The following is a 12,029-nucleotide window of genomic DNA, read 5'->3' as shown; positions in this document are numbered from 1 at the left end:
CATGCTCTGGAGATCCACTTATGAGCTCTGTGATCCATGAAGAAAGAGTCTCATCTGGGCTGGGGATGTGTTGAGCCTGGTGAATGGGAACCCTCAGCAGACACACTAGGTCAAAAAGGGACTAAGTATTTAAATCTTACAAACTGGGTAAGATGAGTTTTGCCATGTCTAAAGATGTCACTGAACTCCACATTTCACCCAGCTTTAATTTTTTTTTGGGCTTCTAAGGCTTTCTGATGCACTCTATCCACATATTGGTTTGTTTGCTCCTTCTACAAACTAGGCAGTAAAGTTCAGGAGATCAAGGGCACTATTGGTCTTGCTTCCTGCTTCAATCCTAGCTCCTAACTCCATAGAAGGCCCCCACTAGGGAGCAGAGGAATGGAGAATGAATGAAGGGCATCCTAGATGAGAAAGTTTACTGAAAATAACACAGAGATATCAAAATCCCCAAGACTTTCATGGACATGCAATAGCTTCTTGTGACTAAGTTGGAGAATGTGTTAAAAGTGTAAGATGGGAAGATAGATTATGGCTGTTTAGAAAGACTTTAGATCCACAGAAAGCAGTGGCCACATTGCATCTTTGTTAAAAAAAAATGTCAGTCTTAACAAGGTGAAGCCTTACTGGGGGCACTATACGTGTTTTGTGGCATATACTCATCTGCAAACAAGTAGCATGATGTTCTCTCCAATGCCATTATCCAGGATTTTGAAATGAATATAAGAATTTTTTCTACTTTTATTATTATTTGTATATCACCATGTATGTGTACATGAACTGTAATCTTTAAAGCATAGTGAAAACATTAATGCTAGTGTACAAAGAACTTGAATGACGTGTTTGGAACAGACTAAATAGGGCAAGTAAGGATTTGTTGTAAACAAAAGACTTTGTTTAAACATAAATAGAAAACAGGGACAATAACCTGCTGTGTTCTCACATGTACTCAGGTCCTCGCATGATGTAAATGTCACAAAGTCCTGAGAATACTATGTGTCAAAGAAGCTCCAAGGTACTGGGATGCCCCAGAAGCTTTCACATTGTTGATGATCACTCTTTGCTAGCTGTTCCTTAGGATTACACAGCCACTCCAAAGTCAACAGCCTGGAAGCAAATGATAGAAGGCTTGAAACAATGGTTGGAATGTTAGGTTAGCAACTAGTTGCCTTACATCCAGTAAATACATCAGTTAATATTCATAAAGTGTCTGGAGGCTTGACCTTGTAAGAGTACAGAACGACATACAACAATTCAATTTTTTTATATTCAGGGGACCACTACCTACTCTTCACTTGCATATAACAGAGCTTTGAGGCAATAGTGGGTGAGGTGTTCTTAGTTCTGTTATTATTGAACTTAAAGGTTTTGAGGGTACTGTCATGGCTGTGTGATGTATATACAGTCTGGGAGTGTTTACGTTTTTATCCATCAGCCCAGATCTGGAAAGCACTTTGGACTTCACCATAGCCAATGGTTTTGTGAGAAAACCAAACTTTGTGAGAAAGTTCTTCACATTCTTTTACCTGCCAGGTGTTTCAAGGCAGTGCTGATTTTGGAGTGACAGAAAGATACTTGTGGGAGGAACTGAATTACCCCATCCATAAGATAGAGAGAGAGATAAATTAATAGATTTGCCCCCATGTACATTGAGCTGGATTCATGGAATCAATTTTTATTTCTTGCCACAAAGTATTCCTCATTGTTCCTTGGCCAATAATGCCATTTTCAAATTTAAACCTTTAGTCCAGTCTGTTTCTGACATCATCAAGCAAACTTTGGCTCAGCAGTGTTCTCGTATTACCTCATCTTTCTGCACCATGTCAATAACAACATTGATCTTTCTTTATATTTCATTTCAATAAGTGTCTATGGAGAGATTTATTGACAGGGAGTGGTGGCAAATGAATTGTTCATGAACCATTTCATCACCTTTTGTTATTGGAATACAGATAGATCTGAATAGCACTGACCTTTAAGATTTGTCATTCAGGACTTAAAAAAAGACAAGACAGACTTCTACAGTAATGATGAGAATGAATTTTGAGTATATTAATTCTCCCCTTAGAGTTTACAAAATGTATGATATATTCTGATTCTTGCTACACCTTGGTGTCAGAAATATTTTTTAAAACCAGTGTTGTGTATAAAATCAGAAATATGAGCCACATTTTAATTAAATTAATCTAGTCACCACATTGAAGCAGACAAAAAAATAGATGCAAATAACTTTTGTTAATTTTTTTTTACCAAATAGATCTGAAAAGATATTATTTTGTTATGTAATCAGGATAAAAATGATTGACTAGGGGAGGGGATGGCTCACTTGGTAAAGTACTTGCCTCATAAGCATAAGGATCTGAGTTGGACCCATGTAAATACCGGGTGTGGTAGTGTGTGTTTGCAATCCCAGTGCTGGGGAGATAGAGACAGGCAGGTCCCTGGAAGGCTCTGGATCAACAGTGTAGCCTAATTGGTGAACTTCAGGCCAGTGAGAGAACCTGTTTCAACGAAGGCGTGCAGCATTCCTGAGGATGACCCTTAGTGCATGTGCACACAGCTAGATAGTGTGTGTGTGTGTGTGTATGTGGTGCATATGCATGCTTGTGGGTCTATTTGTGTGTTGTGCATGCAGGTGTGTATGTGGACAGGTGTGTGTGTGGAGGCCAGATGTTGATGTCAGGTGGCTTCTTAAAATATATTTTATTTGCTTATTTGAGAAAGAGAAAGAGGGAGAGAGAGAGAGAGAATGGGCACTCCAGGACCTCCACCTACTGCAAACGAACTCCAGATGCATGCACTACCTTGTGCATACAGCTTATGTGGGTCCTGGAGATTCGAACCGGGATCCTTTGGCTTTGCAGGCAAATACTTTAAACGCTAAGCCATCTCTCCAGCCCTCAGGTGGCTTCTTAAATCTCTCTTGACCTCATTTATTGAAACAGGGTCTCACCTTGAACCTAGAGCTCACTGATTCAGATAGACTTGCTATCCAGAAAGCTCCATATATTCCCCTACCTGTGCTTGCACAGTGTTAGGATTATAGGGAGGTGCCACCATACCCAGTTTTTACATGGGGGCACAAACTCAGGTCCTCATGCCTGTATAGCAAGCATTTTACCCATGGAGCCATTTCCTTAGCCTCAAGAGATTTTTAATTTTAATTTTAATTTTTTTTGTGGTAGGGTCTCACTCTAACCCAGGCTGACCTGGTATTCACTATGTAGTCTCAGGGTGGCTTCAAACTCACAGCAATCCTCCTATTTCTGCCTCCTGAGTGCTGGGATTAAAGGTGTGCCCTGGCCAAGAGTTTAAATTTTTGAAATGTATAGTTAAAACAAGCAAGCATATGAAATTTTGATGTACAGCCTGACTTTGGTGATAGCTACTTCAGTCAATGAACTCCTTGTACCCATTCTGGTGCCCTTTCTTATAACACATGTTTATTGAGCACATACTATGTGCAGACACCTTTCTTGGCATGGAAGAGGCATCAGTGTGGAAGGCAAAGTCCCTTTCTTCATGAAAATTACAATTTTCTTCTTATGTTCCATTTGTTTGGTTCTAGCAGATGCTGTAATAAATTTGGCAAAGTAAACTTTAGCTTGCTGTATTTGATATTGACTCCCTTTTAAAGGACTGAGTTCAAAATATTGAGGAAAAAATATAATGAATGTGGAAATATGGGTCACTTGTGTGAGGGAATTTTTTGTTTATTTTTATATTTTATGTCTTGTATTGATTTTTATTATTAATTAACATATTATTCTTATTATTTATTTTATAAGAAATATACATGAAGAAGTTGTGTTGCAAGGAGATTATGGTAAAAATTCAACTTGGTTAAGTTCATCTGTTAACATTTTGAACATTTGGAGTATGTTTATGTGCATGTGTCTACATTAGTAGATTTGAGGTAAACTTTCACTTTCTTCAGTGGGGGCATTTTTATCATGCATTTAAATGGATTAGTGATAAAAGTTTTATAATTCTTTTTGAACATTTATGCTAGAACTTTCTAATCAATCAATAGAATTGACTTGTTTTGGCTAGTATTTCAGAATTAGTAAAATAATGTGGAATTATTAATATAAGCTAAAGGCATTGCTGGGCCCAGGCCTTCTGCAGTGAGTCAGGCACGCATGCTGTCTGTCCCCATCTCCTTGGGTTTCCTGGAGGCCCAGTGGATGTATGCTGCCCTAGCTCTCCCTTTCTAGTTCTCTTGAATTTGGTGTTTACCAAGTATTGATCTCTTTAATACTCACCAAATATTTTCACAAGTGTTTCTTGGTACAATAGTACCAAGTTCATTTTGTGGATTTTCTTGTGTGCATATATTTTGATGTATATAATGCAATTCCTCTGAAGAATTTATAGTGCATTCTTTTTCCATCTCAAAGAAAGAACGTCTGCTTAGCTGGTTTTTCTTCAGCCCAGCATTTTCATTTGACCCTTTAAGCTATCTGAACTTTGAATAAAAATGCAGATGTGCCCCTCTGTTTGAAATGGTGTAGAGATTCAGAAGGATTAATTTAAAAATTCATAAATCCTTTGTACTATGCAAATTAATGACCTATGGCCTTTGTTCCAGGTGACTTATTTTGACTTAACTATGTCCAAATAAATGGACAAATTATATGAGACTTCAGCACTACCAAAACCTGACATATTAAGCATCTCCTATGGTTCATAATATGTACCATGGATGTGGACCACCCTCTGTTTTCTCATTATGCCAAATAATAGAAAGTGGAAATCACTCTAATCCTTTCTTCTGGGTCTGCTGTACCTCTGCAAATATGATAAACTCAATCCAATTAAAAGTCATTACCTCTCCAAGGCTCGGCCACAGTCTATAACCCTTTGTTTCACAGTCCTCTTGATTATCTGTCTCCATCACAAGTAGACTACTTAGCCACCTTCTGCTTCAGTGTTGTATTCATGAAAAAGGAATATCACTTTTAGGGTGGAATATTACACTTCCTCTGTTCTGTTCTATTCACTTGGCTCTATTCAGTGTAGATTTATATAAACGAATTCTTCCTGGACATGGTTGTGAGTCCTTCCCAATCAGCAATTTCTCTTTATTCCTTTTTACGATGCCCCATGGAGGTTTGCATGTATCAGTTTTGTTGATCAAATGCTTAACATTTTGTGGTATAATGTTGGATCTATGTTGGACCAGAGTTGGTAAGACTTCATAATAGTGCCAACTGCAAAACATTGAAGGATGTAGACACAACCTAATAGCAAGAAAAAAAACAAGCGTATCCAAAACATGAAGTGTAAAGCATTGAAGAAGTCTACATACTTTGGATACCTTGCTTCCAGCATGTTTCCTTAACTTCTTGTAGTTTTAACTTTTCCATTTTTAAAAAACAGTTTTAGTTGATCTAGGTTTACATGGACTCATCCACAATGATTTTGAATTTGTAGTGTCTCAGATGCTTAGATGAGTAAACTGATAATTTTCTGACTCATTTACCTCAGAGAGTTCACAAAGCTATGAAAAAGCGGCATTTTTATTTGTGGTTATTTATGTATTTTTTGAGATATGGTCCCTCTAATGCAGCCCAGCCTGGTCTTGAACTCTTAGACTCAAAGGATCATTCTCCTTTAGAGCCTCCCTGTTATAAGAATAGTAAGTGTGTGCTACTGTGTGTGGCTTAAAAATAGTTATTGTAATTAATTGTCTTGAGGTTTAAGCAATATGGTGCCAGCTTTATCATAATTATCATAACTATAACCAATTAAAATAAGCAGTTTGTTAATGAGGAATTGTCAGGCTAAATCTTTAAAAGATTTTTTCATCCTATACTAAATAAATAAAGCATTTAACTTCATTTTATTTTTCTATTTTGACTTTTGCTTAAGTTACTTTGACTATTGCAGGCACAGGTGGATATTATTTGGGTGGAAATCCATCATCTACTGAATAGTGGAGTTCTAGAAAGCAATACGACTACTGTTTATCTGACCTTGCTTGCTCTAGATTGATGCCACCGCTGGTCCCACTCCTCCCTGGCCAGTCTTCCCCCTGGGTACATCACTGTTCTGAGGTCAAACAGAATTATGTCTAGTCTGTTTGGAGTAATTTCCAAATCTAGCTGGAAGATGAATGCTGTGTTGTGGGGTCACTATAGGCTGACGGGTATTTCACTGATGTTTCAATAGTCCCATCTGATTCACAGTAGAACTTATGATATATTTTTTCAGTGAAGTATTACCAAGTAGAAATGTGTTTTTGTTAGTTATGACTCAGAAACCATTTATTTCTTCATTCAGTTTTCTCTTGATGTATTTTTTTTGGGGTGGAGCAGGATCTCACTGTAACCTAGGCTGACCTGGAAGTCACTGTGTGGCCCAGGCTCACCGCAAAGTCACAGTGATTGTCCCACCTCAGCCTCCAGAGTGCTGAGGTTATTAGTATGAGCTATCATACCTGGCATATTTTGTAATGGAAATGTTAACATGCTATTTGGGAACATGTTCGTTCTGTCATTTTATGGGTTATTTAAAAGCAGTAGCAAGTGTGAATTATTTTTATTTTGTCCTTCACATCACTGTGAATAACTTGGTGGGATATATATACACAAGCAAAATTGCATTTCCACAAATAATCAAAATAAGTTTGTTCTTATTTTTTTGCATGTGCATATGTGATTTATGTGCATGCATGTATGTATGTTCATATGTATATGCATACATGTGCATGTAAGTGCATGTACATGTGTGTGTATATGTCTGTTGAAGCCAAAGGTTGATGACTGGATCACTCTCCACTCTTTTAAGTAAGACAGGATTTCTCATTTATATGCAGAACTAACTGATGCTACTAGTCTAGCTAGCCAGCTTGCCCTGGGGATGCACTGTCTATGCCTACTGAGATCAGGGATTACAGGCAAGATGCCATGCCTCTTGGCATTTTATGTGGGTGCTGGGAGTTCAAATTTAGGTTCTTGTGCTTGTGCTGGCAAGTGCTTTATTGACTAAACCATTTCCTTGGCCACAAGAGATTTATTCTTGAAAAAATTTAGAGCTGGGCAGATAGCTCAGTGGTTAAAAATGCTTGCTGTGCAAATCTGGTGACAAGAGTTCAGATCCCCTAAAATCCACGTAAAACCTGATGCAGTGGCATGTATGTCTGTCGTACCAAATATGCCTACAGCAATCAGAGGTACAAAGAGAAGAGTCTTGAAGCTCACAGGCCAGCTAATCTGGCATTTACAGTGGCAAACAATAAGAAAGACCCTACCTCAAACAAAGTAGATTGTGAGGATTAACATCCCAAGGTCTTCTGACTTCCATACATACACCATGGCATGGGCATGGTCCCCCCCCCCATTAAAAAGAAATAAGTACACACTTGTGCCCCTTGGTGTCTGTTGGAGATTACAGAGGACTCTCAAGGACAAAAATCTGTCGACATTTTTCTGTTCTATAACATCGTAGTACCTTCACCTATCTAGTCTCAACACGTCCTCCCGTGTGCATATGTCATCTGGATATTCCTGGATAGTCCCACTATGATGCCAGTCCTAATGAAATGCTTGTTGTAAAGTATTGCTTGGAAACAATGAAGAGAAGAAACAGTGTACGTGTTCAGTAGAGAAACTTTTTTTTATTTTTTAAATTATTTTAATTAGTGTTCTATTCAGCAAATACAGGCAGTTTGGTACCATTATTAGGCTCATCTGTGACCTATCCCCTCTCCAATGGCCCCTCCTTGTTGATGTATATGGGTCGTGCATTGTGGAGTTAGCCCAGAGTTATTGGTATGATAAATGTCAATAGAGAAACTTTTTAATGAATATTTTTCATCTGCTGTTGGCTGAGTTTCTGGATATGGAACTTGTACGTACAAAAGGCCAGTTGCATGTGCTTTTTGTCAGTCTAAGGTTAGAGATTCTATAAGACTGGCATTCCCAACTGCAGAGTCACTTACATGCAATGTTTTTAATGCCCATCACTGTTCCAAACCTCCTTTAGATCTATTTTTATTGCATTGCCATATACCTTCTACTACCTCTGTCTTTGCTGCTCAACTCGAAGGCACTTGAGAGTAGAAATCTTATTCAACTCTATGTGTATCTTTGGTGATTTTGCAGAGTTTTAGTTACCATATTGTACTTAACAAATATTTTGAAATGCATAAATGAGTGAGACCAAGTGGTAGCATTTTTGGCAAGGGCTATGATTTCAACATTTAATCATCTATTTCCCCTTTTAATACCAGAAACAGATTAAATTATTGGTTCCTTTGTATTCTACCCACAAAATTTCAAGTGGAACATGCTCTTGGAACATTTGCACAAAACTGGTAATGTCTGGGACATCTGGGTAATCCTTCACTTTTCACAGCATGGAACCCAGCAAAGATTTTGAAAGTCAAGTGTATATTTAGTCCATGGAGGAAACTTTATCAGCCAGTGCAAAAGTTTACTGGCACTAGCTTGTGATATAATGGGTAGTTTAAATCCTGCTAACTGCAAATAATTTTTCAATAGTGTTTATGATTGTGGTAGACTTTAGTGAGGCAGAAGTACAGATAGCATAAATATTTCGACAAAAGCCGATTGTGCTGGAGCCATAAATAAATTAGACCCAGTTTGTAAATAAATTTAGTTTTTGCCAGCAAACATTTATAATCCTCTCTTGCTGCAAACTATAGTAATTTATATACAAGAGGGTCTGAATGCCTTTTTAAAGAAGTCAGTTGTCATTAGGACGCAGTGCCTGGTGCCCGTCAAGTGTCTTAGACTGTGTGACTCAACTAGACATGAAGGATACTGTACAGACCACTGAATGCTACCAGTCATTGTACATGTTGATAATGACAGTTTCCAGAGACCATACATAGTTTGGTAGTCTATGAAGTTGTCATATTATATCACTCCCTTAAATACCTAGCTTGTGTTACCACTTAACGATGTTGAAATTACCCTCTCTCAAATCATAAGGACTATTGGTGTGCATATACCCGTATACATAACACATCTGTTCATATTTTTCTGCAAACAATTTTGTTAAAGTGTATAATAGTTTCTAAGGTTAAAATTAACTTGCCTTTATGTTTTTCAATGACATTATCTCCATGGCTTCAATAATTTTGTTTCATATGATATGATATTGGGAAACTCAATATAGGGTCTTTTGGAGTATATAGAATGGAATAGAAGATTGCACTCCTTGGCAAAAATCTAAACTTTTACACTGAGGATACTATATTTGTAATGTAGCAGAATCCCTGCTAAAATTCGACAAATCAAGGAAAATTTCCCACACTGAACAACCACAAGTCATTGTTGCCCTGAATTAACAAACCTATGATGACAAGGACCATTTTTCATTTTCAAAATCAGAAGAAATAAAACAACCCTAGCTGTTGAGGCTCTAATAAAACCTCGTTCTTTTGAGCATTCTCTGTTTTTTATCAAACTAAGAGTATGGCCACATTAGAGTTTAATTGGTTGTTCACATTCCTTTTTATCAGCAAGTTATTGCCACGACTCCCTCTTCTGCCAGACATGCATAATTATTTTCTTCTTTATAATGCAGGACTTTTGGCTCTAAGAAGGCTCTTCTGCTTTGTAGCAGTAGGGCAGGTCTTCAAGTCTGCTCTGAGACTGTCTGAGCTCACAGGCATTCGCCTGCCCTTTATTTCTGGTCTCTGAAACACCTATCTTTGCTTACCATATGGTAACAAGCAGATCTCAAATTCTTCTTTGTCTTTTTTTTTTTTTTTGTCATCATTTTTGGTGAGGTCGTTTGAATATTTTGCCCCTGATATATTGCAATTCAGTTTCCTTGCTAGAGAATGCACTCCTCCACTTCCTTCCTTTAGCCTGTAGCTCCTGAGTTTTGGTCTTTCTTTGGGAGGCCAGAAGGATCTCTGCCAAAAGCCACCAAGCCACACTTAGGTAATTCCAATAAACAAGCTGAGGCTGTCTGTTCACATGCAGAGCTGAATGAAGGAGAGTTGTGGCCAAAGAGATCCCAGCTGCCCCTCGATTAGCAGTGGCACATTAATGCTCCCCCGTGTCTTGGCCACCTTTAAACACTTAAAAAAAAAAAAAAAAAAGAAGGAAGCACATCAGGTCACTCGGTAGCATGGGAAAGGGTGCCGCTTTCTTCCGAAACCACCACCAACAACATAAACAAATTAGAGGTAGTAAACCACACATTCTTCCCACACAGAAACCACAGTCCCTCACCAGAGGGCAGTGTACTTAATGTGAGAATAACTGCCCAGCTTTATAAGCCTCTACTGGGAATAAATTCCAGTTTCACTGGTTACAGCAAGGTTAGGGAGCCAGATCACAGACTCTCCGAGGTTCCATGTTGTGGGAGACCCAACCAATTCTCAAAGTGTCTTTCCAGGAAATACATTTTATAAGTTTTTGGTGTGCCAAGCATTGACCATTATGTTGACCTAGAATTGCTTGAGTGCAATGGACCTGGACATGAACTCATCCAACATGCTTATTTTATGCATTGGAAAGAGGGTATCCAAAGAGCTGTGGCTCTCAAGCTTTGCGTCTCAGTGTGACTTCAGAGTTCAGAGGCATGGCCAGAATAGACCGCCAGGCCATGGCTTTTGCCACAACTGCATTCCCAAGAAAAAGTGGCACAGTTTATGATCCTCCATCTTGACCCATACGGGAGTTGTAAAATATTCTCTGTACCTTCCTCATGCTGAGACACTTCCTCTCTTGACAATGGCTAGTCCTCAACGAATGTGTCCAGCCCTAAGCTAATGTGTTCCGTCATCAGTAAATTCCTGCGTCTGATAGTCTTTTCTTAAATACCTGTTTAAACAGTAATTTAGATAAGAGTGTCCCATTTGTGTGCAACAGGAAATGCCTGCCTTCTTTTAGATATGCTGGCAAATAATTACTGTAGATATGGCGTGAATACTGAAAGGCTGTACTGGGCTCATTTCAGATGCCTGAGGAGTAACCTCCCAGTCTGCTGTGATGTAAATACAGGATATTTCTCTTTTACTTAAAATGAATCTGAAGGAAAATCACTTTAGGGATCTAGAAAGTTTACAAAAAAAAAAAAAACAAAAAACAACCCATCAGGTCAGAGGTTGCCAAAAATGACTTAAAAATCTGTATTGCTAGGAAACGTCTTTGTGCATGATTGCCATGTAAAAGGAACACTGCCTGCTGTGTGATGTCTTGTTTCTACCTGGCCTCTCGTGTGAATTGGGATCATGACTACTTACCAACAGAAAAAGCCAAACATTAATCTGGTCAGGTTTTTCATGTACTTAAAGTACTTTAATGTCTTTATTTTGGTTGTCTTGAATTCTGAAACTAGATGCCAAAAAGCTCTGAACTTGTACCTCGACTATGAATTTTCTAACAATTTCTTTCCATACCCATTAAAAAAAAAAAAAAGGCTTAGCAACATTTCTGAAGAGAAATTCCTGGAAGTGGCCAAGCCCATTCATAATAGTTTAGGATCTACCAGTTTAATTCTGTAATCATACTTGTTCAGTGAAATGTCTGTGGAGTTCCTAGGGCAGTGGGAAAAAAAAAACAAAAAAACAACTTTTAGCCAGATTTAAAAGCCACAGGACAGGTAAGAGGCATACCATGATTCTACAACAAAAAATACATATTTGTTCATTGTTTTAGCCCTTTATTTTCAATTCATATGATGTTCCTCTGTGATCTTTCCCTACTTACTCCATTCTGATGGCATATAAATGAAACTTCTTAAAAATGTTTTTGGGAAGCTCTGTGAGGTTGACAGGGAGAGGTCCAGAAGGGAGAGATGGAATAGCTCCTGTGGCACAGGGAAGCAGCAGATACTGAAAGTGCAAGGAAGCTTCAAGGACCACTAACAAAACTCCACAGGCCAAGCCATGTTGATAGGCTAGTTCACAAGAGACAAGAAACATGGATTCTACCAATGGAGTCCAGGACCTAAATGTTCCTTCGAGACAGGGCATGTTGAAGACTATATCTACCAGAGGCTTCTCATTCTATTAGGTATTTCTGTTTTCTGAGCCCATGCCT

At 38.3% G+C, this 12,029-nt stretch overlaps 1 protein-coding gene across 9 annotated transcripts in view; it reads left to right on the top strand.

Moving 5' to 3' along the window:
* Mecom (MDS1 and EVI1 complex locus) overlaps window positions 1-12,029 on the top strand; it is an 806,791-nt gene that overhangs the window by 481,139 nt on the left and 313,623 nt on the right. The gene's annotated exons all lie outside the window — the stretch shown is intronic.

The sequence above is a fragment of the Jaculus jaculus genome, chromosome 11 (assembly GCF_020740685.1).
Source record: "Jaculus jaculus isolate mJacJac1 chromosome 11, mJacJac1.mat.Y.cur, whole genome shotgun sequence".
NCBI classification, from domain to species: domain Eukaryota; kingdom Metazoa; phylum Chordata; class Mammalia; order Rodentia; family Dipodidae; genus Jaculus; species Jaculus jaculus.
This window is presented reverse-complemented; position numbering and strand designations above follow the sequence as displayed.